Below are 15,425 nucleotides of genomic sequence, written 5' to 3'. Positions count from 1 at the left end.
GGAATCTGATGTTCTCTCTTTATTAATCTCTCCGTCTTTTAAGTGTCTCTGTCCCAGTCAACATTCCTCTGCGTTACATTCCCACAATGCAGCGGCACATTTTCAGGCCATAAATCATTAATTGGAAACACAAAGTCAGGGACGGTCCTCAGTAACACTGGCACAATGCACTTTATAATTTGAGGTTTTGTGGGAAGGAGAGGCTCGGGGCTGATTTATTTGTTTCCCTCTTCCATAAGTGATTTGGGCAGCTAATTTCTTTTCTGTCAACACACGGCGTCTTCACATGTGAGCTTTTACCATCAGCAACAGCGCTGCACTCGCTGACCACGTTATGACCTGCACATCACGTCATACAGAAACTAGCTATTGTATGCGCTCTGTAGCATAGATCATGTTGACAGCGGTGTTACTTAGAGTTTTGTTACTTGGCTGACTTTCAAATCCATCTTAAGTGTGCTGCTTTACAGTTTGGTGTTTTTCACCGAGAGAGGAAGAAATTATAACTCACTGCTCGAGACGAAACACATAGTCGGTCCGTCAGCGAGTTAACTGGCACAAAACATTTCTTTGCCGATGAAAAAAACGCCAAACATTTACCGGTCCTTGCTTCTCAAATGGAATTCTGAATTGAATGTTTATGGATTTTGGATGACGATCAGTTTTCAGAGCGTTCAACCACATCTAATCAAGAGATAGAGCTTGCTCAGTTGTCATGGTGTGACGGGCTATCAGTGGGCGCCTGTGGCCCAAGTTTTTGGACCACTGTCGACGGGTTTGCAAACGATTCAGCATGGTGATTCAGGGAAACCACAAAAAATCCCTGGATCTTAGAGAACCTGATCACTAAAAGAAAAATAGAAGTTTCATAAAAGTCTCATCTGGACATTCAAATCCATGAATATTTCCACAAAAACATGATAATCTAGAACGGATAAACGGTGGACCAACTGATCAGCATGATAGAGCAGAGGCTAGCTCTGTAAGAAGGTTTGTAGCTCTTCCTAGCTTCCTAGCCTTGTAGCTAATAGAAGCTCATCTTAGCTTCCTAGCCTCTCAGGTAATAGTAGTTCCTCCTAGCTTCCAAGCTAATAGTAGTTCCTCCTAGCTTCCTAGCCGCCCAGCTAATAGTAGCTCCTCCTAGCTTCCAAGCCGCCCAGCTAATAGTAGCTCCTCCTGGCTTCCTAGCCTCCCAGTAGCTCTTCCTAGCTTCCAAGCTAATAGTAGCTCTTCCTAGCTTCCAAGCTAATAGCAGTTCCTCCTAGCTTCCTAGCCGCCCAGCTAATAGTAGCTCTTCCTAGCTTCCAAGCTAATAGTAGCTTCTCCTAGCTTCCTAGCCTTGTAGCTAATAGAAGCTCATCTTAGCTTCCTAGCTTCCCAGGTAATAGTAGCTCTTCCTACCTTCCAAGCTAATAGTAGCTCTTCCTAGCTTCCAAGCTAATAGTAGTTCCTCCTAGCTTCCTAGCCGCCCAGCTAATAGTAGCTCTTCCTGTTTCCCCTTTTGAATAATAAACATAAGCTTCTGGTGTGAAGAGTTATTTCCTTTCAAACAGATGCAGCGCGTACAGTATGTTCTAGTTGGCTGTCGTCTTTATGGTGTGTTCTTGTGAAACTTTTTATTTCACACACAGGCCGTGCGAGGCGACATCAGCGTTTGTTGCCTTGAACGACGGCCGAGTAAACTTCACAGATCAAGTGCAAGTGGGAGTCAAAAGCAAAAAAAACATCTAATAATTTCTCCTTCTGTCTTTTAAAACTACGATGCTCTGTCTGGGAGTGAGAGGAATTAAACACTGTTGACGTGTTTGTGTCACATATGCTTACAGTCTACAGCCCTCCAGTCCCTTTTAATCTTTCAGCACACTCCAGTGAAAACAAAAAAAAAAGCCACACCAATGGTAGTGTTTCTTTTTTCACGCCGCCTTTCTTTTTTAGACTGTAATCCGTCCTCTGAAGAGTCAGTCATCTTTTTTTATTTGGACTTTTATTTTACTTCCTAGTTCTATTTTATTCTAATTTTGATCACCGCAGAGGATTCAATGAAGTCATAGAACCCGGGTTACATTCGTAACTCTCGTCTCGTCCTCAGCCCTGGCAAAAAGTCATCACTGGTGAGCCAGTGTGGAAATGTCATCACGGAAAACAGATTTAAAACTAACACTGTAAAATACAGAGAGATTTACCTGCCGCTAATTAGCTTACTCTGTGTGGTGCAAGCTTCGGTAATAGCTTCATTTATACGTAAAAGCCCTGCACGATTACATACTGTGCTAACTGGTTGAAATAATGATCTAAGCTGTAAAAACACCATCTGATTTGTAGCATACCAAAAATTTCCATCTACAATAATATAATTTAGCCTTGTGCAACTCCGTCAAAGGAACTCATTCAAAGAGGAAAACAGAAGAAACCACCAAAACTTATCCACACCTTTCCGTATGTAATTAACTCATCATCGCTGTAAAAATTAGTTGACAGCTCCCTCATATGTTTTCTTTTTAAAACGCTTTGCTTATGGCATTCAGCACATTCCAACGGGCTGAAAGGATTGACATTAATTAAGCATTCCTCTCGGCAGCCAAAGCGAAGACCTCGCTTATCAACTGAATCCGTTCCCACTTCATAAACATCCTCACAATGCCTCTCCAAATATTTTGAGATTATCTGCTTCGAGTCGCGCTGCTTTTATAGCGCCGCTCGGCCCGCACGACACTTCCAATCGTAAACTTTTTTTCTCTTCGCGCAGTCGGGTTGCTTTTCCCATCAGGAGAATGATTAACATGTAATTTCGTTGAGTGATGTTGACTGTGGCGTACAGGCAAAAGGCATAAATAACATGCACTGCCAGCTTTGTGTAGAGGAAAATCGTTTGGTGCTCCTTAACTCAGTCGGGGTGCTGACAGCAAAGACAGGCCTCGTCCGTCACTGGGGAACACGTAGATTGGCTAATGAAGCACGGATCATTTCTGCAGACTGATAATTACATCTGGTGGATGTTCCGGGACCTTTAAATGACAGGACGACTGTAAAGCACAAACTGAAATCTACAGAAATGTAAGAATTAGCTGGTGGATGTCGGGCACATGTTACTTTCATCATAATCAGAACTGACATACAACATTACCGCTTGATGCTTTTAAGTGTCTTTTGATTCTAGGAGAGCAAAGAGGAGGGGATGTAATCGTATGTTAAGATGCCAACTTGGGTGGTAGACATCTGCCTTTCTCAACCGCCCATCCTCAGACCCCATTAATTTGGCTGCACTGAGGTTAGGACTGACAGTTGAATCATTTTTCCAGAGAGATCAAGGCCTACAGTTGTTGATGCAACTGTATCTGAATCAGTTGAACGAAAGCAGGTAAATGACTCCTTCTACATGGTCCTGTTTAGTTTTTATGTGTTTTTCCGTCTTGCATAATGATGAGATTTCCCACACGGCGGCCAGGAACTTGACTCAGGTATGTACTTTCGTAGATAACTTAAGAGTAAATGTACCAGAAATTTTAAGAGTTCTCCTTATAACGTTTGCTGGTTTTACGGCACAGGTTTGCGCTGCTGCAACACAATGCCACCCTTTCTCTAGAGACAATGCTGGAGCTTTTTATTGAACTCAATTAAAGGCCACGCACGCTTTTAAAACCAGCTGTTTTTTATCGATTCTTGTAATGGGGGCTGCTCTACAGGAGTGAACTCTTCCTGCTGTATCTGCTTTCAATAAATCGATGGAATGAACGCAGCCCGACCGCTCTCTGTCGCTGTCTGCATGACAAGGTTAGAGAAACATCTGGAGGCAAGAAGTGAAAGATAGGAAGAGGAATGTGCAGAGCTGGAAAGGTGAAGAAAGAACTAAAAGAAAAAGTCAACTCGCTGTAGTTCTTTTTTTAATCAAGGCTGCTCCGTGTGGGAGCCAAGAAACGGCAAACGGGTAAGAGTTCGAGCCAGTGTTATGATGTGTTTGTGGTAAAGTCTTTGCCATTTGTTGGGCTGGAGTTAGATGTGCCTGGCAGGCCTCAGTGGGAGGCCCGACTCCTGCCCAGCAGAGGCTCTCTCTAATTGATTAAACAGGCAGTGTGGCACCTTGGATTGATCTCATGCCTGGAGGCCAGGTACGGCACACTTAGCAGCACATCGAGGAAAGATCACAGTCATGTGCTCAGAGTCGCCGCCGTGTCTTTGGGTCAGCAGTCCTCCCGCAGAGAGAGCAGAGCTGAGGAGGAGGAGGAGGAGGAGGAGGAGGAGGAGGCTGCCACGGGAAGGAGATACAAGGCTAGACAATCTTGCCTGGCACTCTCAGGTTGACCAACTCAAATGACACTTTCCTGAGAGTGGGCCAATTCCAGCCTGCTAAGAGGATCAGTTTCCCCTTCCTGTCCTGACACACATACCCGGCTAGTGCCTCTCAGTAGTCTACAGGCTCTCTCACTCACCCGGCGCTTCAAACACTCTTCCACGCTTTTTAAAACCAACGTGGTCTTGCAGCATGGATGGGATCAGAGAGTGTGCTCGCTGCAAAGACAAAGTCCTCACTAAGAGGATTGAGATCTTAAACCCAACTCTCACAAAGACCAACTGTGACCACAGGTAGGCACCAGGTAAAGGCCTGAATATCAGTGTGTGCAACTCAACCAGCTCTGCTCAGTCCAGGAAAGAGTAGAAAACATTTATGAGGGAAGGCGTTGGGATTGAGACGCTGGAAGGGAAAAGGCAGACGAAAAGCTTGGCACGGTGGGGGAGATAGACAGAGGGGAATCTAATCTTGGATCTTGGAGTGGCGAGGCTTGCTCTGAGCGTGTCACATGTAGTGATGTCACCTCCGGAGAGGCTGGCGTTGGCCGTTCCAAGCCAACAGATCCTTTGGAGGAAGCTGAAAATGGATGCTTGGGACGGAGGAACAAAGTGAGAGTGACACTTAAAGAGACAATTCACCTAAAGTAATTTCTTTTATACTCAACTTAAAAGCAATAGCATTCACCTCCACTATCAGTATGCACAGCTTTTCGTGAAATGGAGTAAGCACCCTCAGCTCTAGAGAAGCTTTTGACATCGTTTTGCAACTTTGGTTCATTTCTCCCTTTTTTCTGGACACTTTGAGAAGCAGTTCTCGTGAAAGGGCACAAATAAACCAACTATGTACTATCTGCCTAGAACCAAACAACAGACAGATGCATGTAGATACTAACCAGAATAGTGGAGCACTTAAAATCTAAAATGACAGATGGAGTTTTGAGTCCAGAGGTTAAAAAAAGAAGAAAGAAGTAAAACATCTGGTGAATTGCAGCATTTGGATACTGAGTTTGTTTCACTGGGACCAGATTGCAAAATAAAGTCAATTACTCCAGGTTTAAGTCACAGAAATGATGTATGACTTGCCTTCCTGATGAATTGTGATTTAAGGAAAAACTCTGCACCAAACATAAACTGCATAGCTGCAATGAGCTTTCAGTCATGTAGCCTGAAAAGGCATCAGCTAAATATTCAATGTTGTTCAAAATACTTAATCACGTCTCGTTGGAAATTTTCTAATAATTGACTTTGACTTGCCCCCAGGAGGTTTTTAACAACAGTTCTTCAATCCCATTTCTCAATGTCAATATGTCTTTTGTGATTAGGATGAACCGACTCTTAAACGTATCATTACAGGGAGTTGATGAAATGTGTATGAATCTAAAATGAAAAGGTGAAAGTGTTGCTCTCTCTGATAAAGGGACAGGTGTTAGCACAGCAGAGACCGCTGCCAGAAAGTGGAGAGTGCAGGCCATTATGTGCGAGCAAAACACTCCCAACCGATGTATATTTTGACACATGTTGGAGCCTGACCTGACAGAGAGCAGGTGTGTGCCCGAATAGGCTAAAAGTCAGCATGTCCTGCACACCAGCTGTAGAGTGGCTCTGGCTGAACCCTGCCGCCTGCTAAACCTGTGCGGCTGACGTGCTGTTTGGATTGTGGGTGACTGATTAGGTCGTAATGTGGAGCCCTTCCACCAAAACGCCTCTTAGCTGCTACACTCAGGCGGCTAACAGCTGCTCTGAGCCGTACCTAGCTGTGTCCTAATGGATGGCTTCCGTGGTGAACATGTGTTGAGAATATAAAGGAACATTTAGGTGTGGCCACGGTGTTCCACATGTGAGATGATGTATGGCACCCCCTCTCTCAGGTCCCTATTAGTCAGGGTCTGCTGTTAATGTAGTACTTAACTAAGAATCTCCAGTATGCCATGAGCAAGGCTGCAGCTAAAAGATTGACATTTCATATGGGAATCAAAAAGGAGGCCTTCCACAAGATCCAAGAGCCTAAGATTACAGTACATCTTCTAAAAAATAGAAAGTTATCCATCTGTTAAATCTAAAGTTTAGACCACCTGTTGGTCTAAAGTTGACTTTGCACAGAAAGTGCATTGAATTTACAATAAAACTTCTGGAGAATCAACCGATGACCTCAAAGAACTATCTGCAACGTAGGCAACATGGTAAACTGGACAAGCTACTATTAGCTGGGAGGCTAGGAAGCCGGTAGCGGAATAACTAGGGTCACAGACGTTTACCGACACCCAAAAACATCCGACCATCAATGTCAATTAAAATATCCACTCTCAAACATAGCTGTCTCTACATATGTCTTCTATATTCCCAATTTTTATACTTCTGTCAAAGTATGTTGGAAAGACTGGGCATTAGCTTGCGCACAATGATGTTAGCATACTTGGTCACAATGCTGGTTATTTAACTTAGGAAATATATAACATGTCCTTTATGGAATATATTTACTTTAAACTCTCTTTTCACTCATTTATGGCAGAATTAAGTTGTTAACTAGCATGGAAGTCAGGCCACCCCAGTGGAACGTTGGTCTGGGGTCGCTCTGTTGGGAACTGATTATGCTGATGCATAAATCTGGGCGGGCTTTATGTGGTGATGGACAGGAGATCAACAGTGACCTACTCATCTATGGCGCTGACTGTTTGGAGAACGGTCCAATAAAACACCATAAAACAGGCTAGCAAACAGCTAAACACACCAACGATTTAAAAAGAAGCTCGTTATTTAGTGATCGTTTGGCAAATATGTGAAATAAATGGCTTGGAACATACTGAACATAGAAAGGAACATCAAAAAGGAAAATGGATAACGTCACAAGAGTGGTTTAAAAAAGCCATTTTTAACAGATTCACCATTATCCGCCCTAAAAGTCCACGAAAGAGCAATGAGCTGCAAACTTTGCGTAGATGCTTTTGTGTGTGTGTACACTGTATGCACATGCAGGCATAAGTCTTCGCCTCACATCAGTGACTCTGTAAAGGGCATGTCAGGCTCTGCAGATTGTTTAAGTGAAGAGAAAGAGTGACGGTGTGTGGGGGGAGAAATTAATGGTTCCCCCAGCTTATCGTTTAGCAGAGAAGCTGAGCGAGGCGGTGGTGTGGTTGCAGCGGCGGCGGGAGGCGGGTGGGGGGAGTGGCAGTAAAAGGTTGGTAAAGTAAATAAACTGTGCTCCTCTGTCAGCAGTGGAAAAAGAGAGAAGAATGAAAATGTAATCTCACTCCAGCTTTTAAATCAATCTCTCTCTTGCGAGACCTTGAGAACAACACGTTTCCCATCAAACGGCGGATTAATCTTGTGCAGTTCATGCACGGTCACATCCCGGTCCTCTCGTGCTGCTGGGAAGGATGCGTGGGAGTCTGGCGGCCGGGGGGGAGGAGGGAGGGAGGGAGGGACGATAGCGAAAGACGGGAGGAAAGGCTCGGGGTGCGTGCATCATATCGTCTGATTTGTGGGGAGTGTGTGGGGGATAATAAAGATGCCAGGAGAGAGACTATCACTGTGTGCAGCCTCCGTGTGTTTCCATGCCACCTGCTCTGCATTACAAGGCGGCCGAGCTGCTGACAGGACAGTCTGGAGGCACAAACCTTATTTATGTTTATTTACAAAGTGCAGCAAATGGAAAACAACTAAGTCATAATTTGAGACAGTTTAAGCTACAGTGAAGTTTCATAAAACCAACACAGTAAAATGTCAACCTTATCTATATATATATATTGGCTTGGGGGGATTAGATAGCTCCTTGGTGGTTTTGTGTTAGGGATAAAAGTCTTTGCACAATGCTGCATTTACTCATTGGTTCATTAGGTACACTAGTGAAAACTAAAGCATTCTAATATAACAGTCGTGCTCTGAATCATCCTACATGACTGTTCTGTTTATGATAAAACAGCATCAGAATGGTGTTAATTCAACTTCAACTTATTTTATATCTGCCATCAACCAAAATCACGTCCCCATGTAAAAAAAAACATCTTCATCCTCATCTTCTGTAGCCGCTTGTCCTGTGAAGGTTCACGGGGGGTGCTGGAGCCTATCCCAGCTGTCATCGGGTGAGAGGCGGGGTACACCCTGGACAGTATATCACAGGGCTAACACAGAGAGACACTCACACCTACGTCCAATTTAGAATCACCAATGAACCTAACCAGCATGTCTTTGGACGGTGGGAGGAAGCTGGAGTACCTGGAGAGAACCCACGCAGACACAAGGAGAACATGCAAACTCCACACAGAAAGGCCCCAGTCGGCCCATGGATTAGAACCCAGAACCTTCTTCCTGTGAGGCATCAGTGCTAACCACAACCCCACTGTGCAGCCCATCTTCAGCCGCATTTGTTTGTAATGGTGGGCGGCAGAAAAAGACCAATTCTTCTTCTTCTGTTTTAGTGGCTGGCTAGCGTCAAAGCTGCCAAAACTCAAAATATACGAAGACTCTGGAAAATGAAAACAGTCAGACAGAAATTTGTAAATGATGCCATGTGGATTTTCCATAACGGTGGTAGCATGCGTTAGTAATACGTGGTAGTGCACACGTAATCTAGAAGAATACAAGTAAGAGAAGACAAGCTTTCATGAATCTCCAGGGGAGGACATTTAGTTTATTTAGGATCAGATTGGCTGATGCTGAATATTGAAAGGTCGGTATCGGATCGGGGGTCAAAAAAATCTTGATAGGGGCGTCCCTAGTACGACATCTAGAATGAAAACTTAATTGGATCAACAGATCTCTTGGTTGTTTTAAACAAATGCTAAACACCATAATCCCACAGCTGATCAGAGTTTATAAGATCTAACTCGCAGAGTAAATTTCATGATAGCAAACACGAGTCGGGGTGGGGGTGGGGGGGCTGTGACTCAGAGACAGTGTTCGGTCGACACATGTCAGATTCATATTTCCTGACCATATAGTCTAATGTATTTTTGCCACGGCCACCTGTGAAATTCCTCATGTGAACTTTATTTCTGACACAAAATATTTGGGAGCTACTTGACATAATGAAGAAGAGAAAGTGAGCGAGAGAGGCAAAAAAAAAAAACACACACACACACTGTCACGCACTCACACAGCCTCATCAAGGCTTCACACACACACACACATACACACACATACATACATATCCTTTCTTGGAGAAAGCCACAAGTTTCTAATTATATCCTGGGTTTCAAATAAAAAGCGTTTACAGCCAATTCGTTTGCGTAAATGCCATTCCTGTCTGTGTGCAGAGATGCAACCATCTCTAACCCCGAAACAATAAATAGTTTATTGCTTTTATTTGTCATGGCTTTATGTTGTATTGCCAAGCCCTCAAAAGAATAGAAAAAAAAAGAGGCATATTTTCCCACTAATGACTGTGTGTGATTTATAGAGTCTGTCTTTTGACATGGGGGTGTCTGTACTTTCAAACCGAGCATAATTAGACCTCTGGAGCTGCATGCATCGCAAAACACATTCGAAAGAAACGCAGCACTTCCCAGAGAGCCTCTGCTGTGCGGTTTGGGTATAATGCTGAACCGCCAGTGCATGAGAAAAAAAAAAAAAAAAACGCCTGGAGGTTTCCCTTCGAAGCGCACGCACACAGATAGACGCGCACGCACACAGAGGTCAGTGATATCTGAAACAAACATAATGATTGGCTTTGACACACTTTCAGAATCAGATACAAGGGGAGAAGAAAGAGCATATAGATTGGCTCAACGGGGAACCAAAGGGTTAGTCAAGCATGAGCTGTTCCCTGCCGAGCGGAGAAAGAACGGATTCCCCTCCCTCCTTCGTCCTCGCTGACCCTGAATGCTCACCGAGTGATTTTAACAGGTCACAAAGGAGCAGGAGTTCACACTTTTTTTGACACCCCTCACCCCCTCTCACTTCTCCACCTCCTCCTCCTCCTCTCTCCTCTTCTTCCTGTCTCTTTGCCTTTGTCTGTCTCTCTTTACCTCTCTGTGCAGATGAGAAGGGGTAAAAAAAAAAAAAAACAAACAGAAAAAGTAAAAGAAAGAAGAGACTGTTTCTGTTTTGGGTGCCCGTCAAGTGATTTCTAATGACACACTGCTCCAGTCCCCACAACATGTATTTTAGAGTAAATGAATCAGGCAGTACATGGCCTCATTAAGTTGAAAGTGCCGCTCTCGGCCGCAAAAATACATGGTGCTCTGGAGCCGCGGCGTTCACACCGAGAGTCGGGCGAGGGCCGCAAAACGGCAACATCACACACGCGCAAAACGGGAACTGTCTGGCGGCGTGCACTCGCTGGAGATGCACGAACGCTTCGGAGGAACAGCGCTGTACAACGGGCTCGATCAACCAAGGGCTCGATCAACCGAGGGCTCGTTTCAGATTTACACTTTATTTGCATGTTTGTTTATGGTCTCGAATACATTCCAGCTTCCAACTTTAGATGCTTGTAGAAAACCGAGGCACCTTGATTTGTTTAGGGAACCGATGTGCCACGACTTGGAGTTACGATCTGTCCGAAACTTCCCGGACAACTTCAGGGAATCAAGTCGTTCTTGGTAACTGAAGAGAAAGGCAGAAGGTATTTAATGAAGCCATTTTTCTATCAGCCAAGAGTTCAACCAATCATATCTATTATAGCATAAAAGGACATGCATGCTAGCAACATAGTGGAGACCAGAGTCCATGTGACGATAGAAAAAAGAATCATTGGTGACACAAAGTTGGCAGATACCAATTTAAACTCATCTTTGAGGACCAACAAGAGAGAGCTGATTGACATATGATACAAACACAAAGGACGGAAGACGTTTACTGCAAGGAATAAACTGTCCACAACTTCCTAAAACCAAATTCAAAACCAACAAAACCAACTGATTGTGGTCTTCATCAGGGTCATCACACTGAAACACACTGCAAAGGACAATTTAAATAAAGTAAGAGTAAAAAGAAAATGTGTCATTTTCAATGGAAACAACCAATGCATATAAGCCAATATGGCACATGCCAGGTGGGCTTGGTCATGTGGCATCAGGCCAACCAGTCACATACATCCACATACATAAATACAGTATATACCAGCCAGGGAGCTATAGTAGAGATTGGATAGCTTGCAAGAAGTCCGTGCAGCTAACTATGTAGAAAGCACATGGATAAGACAATTCTTGCCGTCTTGTCGAGTGAAATTTGCTCAAAAAATCTACTCTGGAGGTCCTTGTGGGTCACAGATCGGTCTGTTCCTCAAGGATCAGACACAGCGGCTCGTACCTCACAGCATGGCAAGATGGATTGCTGTGTTACCGTTAGATCTCACAAATCTTGGGAGGTAAATTTGGCCGTTCAGAAGGACTATATACACATTTGGTTTCTGATGTTAATGTTTTAAGAACCTGTGACCTCAGTCATGAGTTGGGCAGGGAGCTAAAACAAACTTATATAAAATATTCCCCCATTTAAATATGATAAATGATGCATCATCACACAGACAGGTGGCGCTGCTCGCCTAACTCAAAGCCAGGTCAAAACCGCATTTTTATTCATGAAGCACTTTTATGGGATTAATTTTATTGACCAAAAAACACAAGAAAGAGTCGGATGATGACATTTATGAGTCAGCGATATCTCAAACGTGCAGTTTGCCTCCAGCAGAGCTTCATAATGATCATGTCTGTCTAATAATAAAGCAATTGAAACCCTTGTAGCGCAAACTCATTGGGTCTCCACACTGATTCATTATAATCCTAATTTGTAATAAACCACGAACAAGACAAATATATATATTTTTTTTCTCTCACGGCAAAATGGGAGAAAAAGCAATTTATTGCTTTGATACGTTTCCGTTTCCCATTAGCGGTGCTCCTGCAGATTGTGAGGACAGATTGATAACATTGATTTCTGCAGCGTGTCACCTGACCGGCGAGGACTGGTAGAGACGGATCAGGAGGTTTCAGCAGCCAATCGCAGCTCAGCCGTGCAGCCTGTCAGTCATCCCACCACCACCAATGGCAGCCAGGCTGAAGCCCCCCCCCACCACCACCACCCCTCCTCCGGAGCTGTGCAGTCAAAGGGTTAAAAACAATTTCACTGTTGTCATATCATCAGGGTGGGTTTGACGTGGAAATCCACAGAGAGCAGCTTTACAATTCAGCACAGAGGACGAGTTAAAATCCATAATCATGTCATCTGTTCGCCCGTTATTTAATGAGCAGGGTCAGGAGCTGGTTCACTACAGTCCAGTTACGGCATATTTACATTTTGTGGAAGGACAGACGAGGAAAACTCGTTTGAAACGGTAGAGAAAACAGTGATCTGCTAATTAATATAAGCACTGAAAAAGTAAATTCAAAATTAGAAAGCATTAGAGCAATAATATCCCCTTAATACAGTTTACATCCTGTCTAACACAAATATGTTATATCAAACAATACAGACACTTAGAAAAAGAGAAAAAAAGAATAAAAATCAATGGTTGACTCTGTTAGGACCCTTTTTATGTGGTTCCCAATTTTGTTAAATAAAAGTTTACAGACTCTAAATTTATAGAAGGAATTACAATTAATTAATGAAATCAATTAAAATGTATAGCTTCTTGGAAAGATATAAACAGATGCATTAAAAATACATATATATTAAAAAAACGTACGTACACAGGATGTTCTCTTTACTCCAAAATCTATTTTGCGCTAGCACATTTAAAGGGATATAAAGGATGCATGGAGTGTACAAACAGAACATTACAGAGGGACAGAGCGTGTTGAGCTCGTTGAGACGGTCATAAGCTCTGATAAGATGATGCAACTCCCCAGGACTCTTACATCAGGCACAGCACGGCCCTGAGCCGCGGTCGACAAAAGGGTTAACCCTCCTTAGCTTGTGCATACAGTATTGAACCGATCATTAAACACATGTTGGGCATGCACGCATTGACCACTGCCCCTAAACGTGTTGCCTCCGTGTTCTTCACATGTCTTTATTTTAATACCCCTCTCCTCTCTCTCTCTGCCCTGCTCCCTCCTGCACCCCCACCTCTAACCTAAGTGGCAGGTGGGGCATAAAATGTTGGGAGGTCTCAGGCTCAGGACATCAAAAGGATGCATCACGGCTGAGTCACCCCCACAGGCTCCTGATCGCTGGCCCGCATCGTGAAAACACAGCGGCCGCGCATAAAACAACTCAGAGAGAACGGAAAGTGGGCTACGACCGGTCACAGAGGAATGTAATCAAAGTGCGTTTTTATTACGTTTCGCAGCGGGGCCGCAGGGCGCCGCAAGCCACGTCATTCCACTCGGTCACTGTATGCGTGATGCATGCCGGCTTTGATTTTGAAGTATGTGTGGAGATGAGTGCGCATCGCATTCCTCTCATTTGTTACGTGTGTGTGGCGCATGCCTTTTGAATGCCGTCCAGTGACAGAATGCCCGGACCGCCGTCTGCAGCATTTGTCAAACTTAAACGTTCAAAGATTTGAACTCTGTAACATCTTAACGTGCGTGGAGAGGCTGAAAGAAAACTTCCTTTCGACCTTTGTCCTAGAATTATGAAAGCATCCTTCAGAATCAACGTGGCGTCTGTTAGAATGCTGATTGACAATTTCATGGATGCTGAGTATTTTAAAAATATGAAAACATTTCCCGTAAGTCCAAGTCTGTCATTGGTTAAAAGCCTGGAGCATGGCTGACATTAACTTGTTGGTTCATGGGATGCGTTTCCTCCAAAACTTTCAGGAACTTGTTCCTAAGAACTACTGAACTGAGGTGAAAGTTCCTCCAGTGGAAAAAAATAAAAAATACATATAAGTCAGCATCAAAAGCAGCTTTCTCAAATTCTGCTTGTTGTCCTCTGCAGAAATCACAACCTCAATGCCTGGACTTGGTTATTGCTCATAAAATCTCTCGCGGCAGAAAATGCTGAGGCACTTGACGAATCACAGTGCTGCAATAAAAGCTCCTGAACTTTCAGGAAGAGCTTACTTCTTGAGCAGGGATTCTTTTTGGGGAGGTTAAACTATCTCCCTTTAACTTAATATGAACCCTGCTTCCTCTGCTGGAAACATGGGAAGGGAAATGAACTCTAGTTCAAGTGGTCCTACGACGGAAAGTTCACGTCGTGGAAAAACACCTTTAGTGTCCTATGACCGCGTCATGGTGGAAAAGACCGCATCCCCATTCAAACGCCACTCAGAGTCATAATGAAAAGACTTTTTTCATGAAGACGTTATATTATCAATACTTGCTTTTCTTGGACTGAAGTATTTTGACTAAAGAAAGAGCCTTCTTTCACCTCTGCACAATTGCTCCATAATGTAGATGTGCACGTCTATCTATCTATCTATCTATCTATCTCTCTATACAAGACATATTATGGCAGGTTGCTGCAGCACTAGAGTACCAACAAATTTGCTTCATGGCAATAAAGTTGAAAAACTGGTAAAGCAATAGTGTGCAGTTACGTCCTCTACATGTTTTCAACCAAACAGAAATAAACAGAAACCAATCTCTGCCCTACAAGATGAAAAACAAATAAAAACTCGCAGTCTGATTAAGATCATTGCCAAAGTTTGTCCCACTCATTGTTAATAAATGGGCTACAATGTGGAAAAGAGTACTCGTAATCCTCCAGGGTGTACTGTGCAAAGGAGGATGATCTGTTTTAGATTAGGACAGTTGACTTTAATTATCCAATTTGCATCCAGGCAGGATGAGTTTCGTCAAGCTGAATCACTTTTTTGTTCAGTTTGGTCCAACTGGAAGGCTCTCAGGCCGAAGCTCGGACCGTGCTCTCATTTTTCTTCACCATGTTTGGGGTTAGTGTGGTGGTGAGTGGAGCTTTTGAGATGTCAACGGATGTGATTCACAAACATGTGACACACCCGCCTCTGATATTCATTAGCAAATTTTTTCCATCTTCCTCCTTTGAGATGTTAGTCATCCAAGCCAGAGGAAAACTAACTTAGAGACGGATAAGAAGAGGGAAACGTGTGGGAGATGAGTGATGGCAGGGTGAGAAGAGACAAAACAACCAGAGACAAGACCGAGGAGGTCGCCTGAAGATTTACCATCTCCTCAGAGGAATGACATTCGCTTTCGGAGGAGAGTTTCCTGGAGCATTTCAGGAACAGAGGGTGACAGATTGTTGGTCACCTTTCATGGCGGGTTGAT

This window comes from Chelon labrosus (genome assembly GCF_963514085.1).
Source record: "Chelon labrosus genome assembly, chromosome: 7".
In the NCBI taxonomy this organism is placed as follows: domain Eukaryota; kingdom Metazoa; phylum Chordata; class Actinopteri; order Mugiliformes; family Mugilidae; genus Chelon; species Chelon labrosus.
This window is presented reverse-complemented; position numbering follows the sequence as displayed.